This window comes from Mesocricetus auratus, unplaced genomic scaffold (genome assembly GCF_017639785.1).
Source record: "Mesocricetus auratus isolate SY011 unplaced genomic scaffold, BCM_Maur_2.0 Super-Scaffold_100020, whole genome shotgun sequence".
Classification (NCBI taxonomy): domain Eukaryota; kingdom Metazoa; phylum Chordata; class Mammalia; order Rodentia; family Cricetidae; genus Mesocricetus; species Mesocricetus auratus.
The window spans coordinates 29951574-29957573 of record NW_024429201.1 but is presented as its reverse complement, the minus strand read 5'-3'; positions in this window follow the sequence as shown (position 1 = coordinate 29957573).

The window sequence follows — 6000 nt, the reverse complement described above, 5'->3', positions numbered from 1 at the left end:
GGGGTCAAGACCTGGCTGGTGAAACCCACAGACACAGCTGACCTGACAATGGGGAGATCTTGGAACCCAGACTGATGAGAGGCCAACATGGGACTGATCCAGACCCCCTGAATGTAGGTATAAGTGAGGAGGCCTCAGCAATCTCTGAGTCCTTGGATAGTAGATCAGTATTTAACATGGTATATGAATGAACTTTGAGAGCCCCTTCCACATGGAGGTATGGTCTCTCAACCTGGACAAATTGAGGGGGGTCTCTACCCTGCCCTGGATGAAATGACAGACTCTGGAGATACCCATGAAAGTCCTCCTCATCCTCCCTGGGGAATGGTTTGGGGATTAGGTGGAGGGCTGGGGGAGTTGGTGGAGGGGCAAGGATGGAGGGGTAGGACAAATAGCTGGGATTGACATGTGAAGCAAGTTTATTTATAATTTAAATAAAAAATATATTGGAAAAAATAAATAATGATATTTAATATTTATATATATGTGTTTATAATGTGGTAATAATTATTGTATTTAAAATATTGTTTTACTCTACAGGCCAAAAAACTTCCCTTTTGAAATAAAATCCTTATATTATTCATTGCCTGATACATAAACAATTATTCAATAAGAAAGAAATATGAGAACATATCACTTTGCATTTGTTTCACCAGAAAAAAAATTTTTACCAAATACCTGAGTCTAATTTAATTATAAATTGATGAGACTGAGTTTCTAAAGTTGATGAAATTTAACATGAATTTTATTCTAATATAGTTACTTGCCAGTTTTCATTGCATTTGAATCCAATTCACTGTGTAGATTTACTTCAATTGCAATAAAATAATATGCATTCCCCTAACAATACACATTCTGTACCCTTGAGATTTACTATTCACTTTTCAAATTTGCAAAATGATGGCTTTTTTATTAAGTTGGTTTTAAATAAAGATTTTTCATGTACTCCAAGAAAAAAATATCATCAGATACTAAAACTATCCACCATAACTTCTAGTCACAATGAATGGTTTTGTGGTCCTTATTTTTCTAAACATGGAATCATCGTTGTACATTAAGACAGAGCTACTGGTGCTGTAAATAATGGACAAAGGAAGAGCACACTGAATACATGGTATTCCAATTTCAAGTTTTTGCTCCAGACAGTACCCACAAGGCTACATTTAGATTAAGGTCATATCGCTTTTTACTCTGATGCAGAGAGTTTTTAAAGTCACCTGCGACAGAGATAAAGGCTGAAGTATGGATTGCAAATAATATTTTAACATTTTAAGCCAGAGATTTTATATCTCAGAGCCACAGTGATGTTCTTAAATAGGATTTTGTTTGGGATTTTAACATTCTTTACAAGTTCATTCACATATTATTTAGAATATCTAGTATTTCCCCTAATGCATGTACATATGCATGATCACTTTTCATAATGTAGACATCATGTTGTTGGAAACAACAGCTAAATATTATTTATAATCACTTATATATGAAATAAACTCCTCTTTACCTGATGCTATTCCTGAGTATTCTTCAAACCATCATGACTAATACTGATAACAATCAACACTGAAGCTAGGTATTATTGGATGAGTTGGAAATGTCAGTAACCCTCATCTGCTTCATTGAGAACTTCAACATGAATCGTTTTTTTCTCTTAGGCAGAAAAGTAGAGTATAAAGTTAAAGCAGCTAAAGGGAATTTTTTATCAACTTTTAAGTACCAAAAGGTGGAACTTATTTTTAATGTCACAGAAATGTTTCTAGATACATGTAATACACATTCATTATTTCCATATCAAACATTAAGTTCCAAATACTAGTTCATAGACCAGTATGTTTTGTCCCCATAACTCTACCTTGACCAATCCTGTTCCATCTGCATTTTTTATTATCTTCCTTCATGCTATAAAATCATGAAGAAAATTTCAACTGTAATAGAAATTCAACTTTACAGATTTTAAATACCCTAAAACATGATGAATATTAAAATAGATGTAATGCTAGGATTAGTTCAACACTTAAATGACAATTATTATATAATACAAAAATCCATTCACATTTAAATTTCTTAGTTGAGTTTTTAGCATAATTGCATTTACCATGAATTGACTTTGTCTCTGACAGATTAATATTGTATGAAGACTCAATACACTGTCAGTATTGATTCTTCTTGACACCTATGTCAGTCTCCTCACTTTCTGCAGAAGCTCCTTTCAACTCTTGGTCCTGCCATGGAGTATCACATATGCAAGCTATGTGTCACATTGGAATTAGTTGTTCTTCATATCCCTATGTCACATTATTACAGTAGGGGATATTTCATCTGATTTATATTTGAAAAAAAGAAAATCTATATCCAAGGCTTTAAGGACAATGTTTGAAATAATTAGTGAGCTTTACCCTGATGAGACACGATGTAATATGAGCACGTATCAAATGGTCACAGGACATTTCTAAAATGTGCATGATCATCACTACATTTAAGAAATAGAATGAAGCATATTATCAAAACCAATTTCTGTATGTAAACTGCAAATTCATTGGCCTATATTTATATTGCTAAGTTAAAATAGAACTGCATATGTCGTTTTTTATAAAATATTCTAGGGCAAATTGTCCCATTTCAAGTACAGTTCCCGCTTGTGGATCTTTCTATTTTGAAATACAAATAATCAGACCATTTTAACAGTGTTAAGTTTCAAAGTGTCCTTAACAATGTTGAGGACAAATGGCTGAGATGCACCTGTTACAGGGTATGGCTGGCATACTCTGCCCTCTACCCTGAACTCTCCAGCCAAGGGGCTGGGCTGCCTTAACCAAGAGGCTCTTCCTTATATAATCTAGCAATTATGGTTACTGACTACAGCACCCTGCTCCCTCTTTCCCTTCCCCTCCTCTCCCCATATGACCCAGCTCAGTCTGTTCACTTACACTCAGGATTCTCCCAGATGTCCGTGCCTGTATTTTGTCTGACTTTGCCTACTGTAAATTTTTCCCTCCATCATACCTAGGAGCTGTCATGTGCTTTCCTTTCCTTTTTGATTCTTTTTTTTTCATTCAGCAGGCTATAATAAATGAATTAATGTGATATAATAAACAGATCTACAGAACCAAGAACATATTCTATAATAATAACAATAATAGAAGACAACACAATGCTTTTTTTATGGAGATAAGCTTGAGGGAAGATGATCAGATTTAACATGTAATGTGAAGTGTAACTCGGGGAAAGTGATAATTTCTGCAGCCAGAGGCAAGGTTCAGAGGACTTGTTGATTTGCAATGACACACTGGAATGTCAGTTCCAGTAAAGAAAAGAGGTAGAAAGTGTCATTGAAAAGAAAAGGGGGGGGCTAGGAGGAAAATATAATGGACAAGAATTACATAAAATAAAAGGATAGCCTAGAGTAAACAGGTAAAATCAAGAACTGAGATTAGCTCAAGGATAAAACAAACAGCATATGTTCATAGCAGCTAAGTCAGTTTCCACTTAGGAAATCAAGACTGGAGGTTGTCACTTGAGATTAGTTGATCATCATTACCCTTGGGTTATGGGTTTCAAGATATTTGAGAAAGGAGGAGAACTTTGGTTTGAGGCAGCATAGTGAAAATACTGAGTTACAGAATTTGATCTTTGTAAATTTCTGAGGCATCAAATCTAAATTTAGCCAGTAGTAAGCTGAGAATGATGTTTTGAAAATATCCACATTTGTTGATGTTTTAAGTTTTTTTTTAAATTATGGAACTCATAAAAGCTTTTTTGTGATATTTATGTCATAATTCTTCACTTGTCCACAATGAGGTCCAGGGTATTTTACCTTCTCAAGGGTGTTACTTGTAATTCTGACCCTAAGTCACACACAAATATTTCAGTCTGACATCTCACTGAGTCATCTTACAGAAGAAGCTGTTGTGTGTAGGTGTAAAACTATTTAGCTTCAGGATTTCCACATTTCATTTGTTTCGGTGAAACATTAAAGGGGTGACCTTTTGTTAGTGTCTCAGATTTTCCATCGTGATACCTTTTCTTCATGTTTGCCTCCATGGCACTTTAAATGCTACCTTTTTTTTTTCTCTGCCTTGGAAAATTTCCTGAAATCCTGTGACATCTGTCACATTACCCTTGTATGCATGACAACAATCAAATGTTTCATCATAAATAATTGGCTCCTGGAGGAATGGGAGGTGGCATTCATTGTCCAAACAAAATCATTAAAGTAGTTTTTCTCATGTGAAAGAAAGGGAAGGCATTTAAGAACCAATGTTTTATAGCAATTTTGAAGTAAAATTACTATATAACGTTATTACAGAATTTAACACAATGTTGCAAGGGCAGTATGTGCTTTGAAGATTGTTCACATCTAATTATTCACCCATCACCTTTTCTCGCACCTTTAAGGGAGACACCTAGCCCTTTTCTCTCCCACTCTACATTCTTCCGTGCAATCTATCCCAGCACGCAATTCTGGCTCTGACGCTGAATTAACATCTTAAATTTAGTTAGGAAGAACAAATAGCATGGCTTCTCCATTATTTTGACAGGACTGAAATTGCTCTGGTGATTCATTAATCAACTTATCAAGTATAGAGTAGAATAGTGAATATACTAATTGAAAATCAAGAAACAGAGCTTAAGTGTTTAATGTCAAAAGCTCAGAGGCAGGTTTCAGGTAATTGCTAGATAGAAAATTCACATGAGTTTAAATATAAGTACTTGATCTCATTAAAATAAAGGAACTTTCCCATTATTTGGAAGAGGTTTCTCAGGCATACACTTTAATTTGGATTAAATAAATAAATTAAATAAATTTAGAAAATGATGTACTCAATTGTAAGTAAAATTTTAATTTAGGTCAGTACAAAATAAAAGCAATCTATATGTATCCAAATAGGAAAAGGAAATGCTCTGTTAAGTACACACATTAAAACCAAATTATTTTCTCAAAACAAAGCAATGCATGCTAAGTATTTTGGAAACTTAATTTGTCTGAAATACATGCTGCAAAACAGCTGTTTATTGTTATGCAGGTACTATTTGTGAAATAGTGTTGTCTAAAATTATTAACAAAGAAATTTACCCATCTTAGTTCCATGTTAGGAAGATCTTAATTTCCATTAAAGCACATGAAATATTTTGTATAACTTGAAAAAATATATATTTGCTTTTTTTCCCTTCAGCCATAAGATTAGAAATGAGAAATGTAAAAATATCTTGGAATAAGAAAATAGTTTTAAAATATAAAATCCCAACTAGCTTTGAAAACTAATTCCTAATATACTGTAGTAAATCATGTTTCATATATATATCAATCTCAGTAGATCCTGAAATCTATTTTAATTGCAACTCTATCATTCTAATTTTAACGTGTATTTCTATTTCCCTCAATCTCTCACTCATTATGACTTAGATTTTCTGAGAAGTCCAAAAAGCTGAATGTTTTAAGATTTGTTTAAAAAGACAAAAATGTATATGCTGAATAAGTTCTGTATGCATCTTTCTAATTTTCAAAATTACCATGTTCCTTAAAATATGCAAGATTTTAAAAATGCCAATATCACATCCACATGAAGAAAGTGATTTAAAGAATAAAAAGGCCATGGCCATGGAAGGCATTTGGAGAGAAATATAACCAGCAGACAGAAGGAGGAGAAGGGAAGATACTAAAAGCAATGTAGTGAATAGGATCATGTGTATCTATGTGTGTATACAAATGTAATAAAATATGCATTTTTTATAATGAAAATGCATGCAATATTCTGAATACTGCAAAGAATATATACAATTAGGCACAACATTTTTTAAATGAAAAAGAACAATGGGAAGAGAAACTATTAGTCTTTGAAACAGCAGTGAATATCTAAAGCAAAATATGCACCACAGCTTTCCCAGGCTACTTCTTGGTCATATGCCTATATTTTCCTATTTGAAATCAGTTTCTCTTTTTTTATTTATTCAAATAGGAAATATGCTTGCTTTAGATGTCAATCCCATTCCCTATCCTTCCCC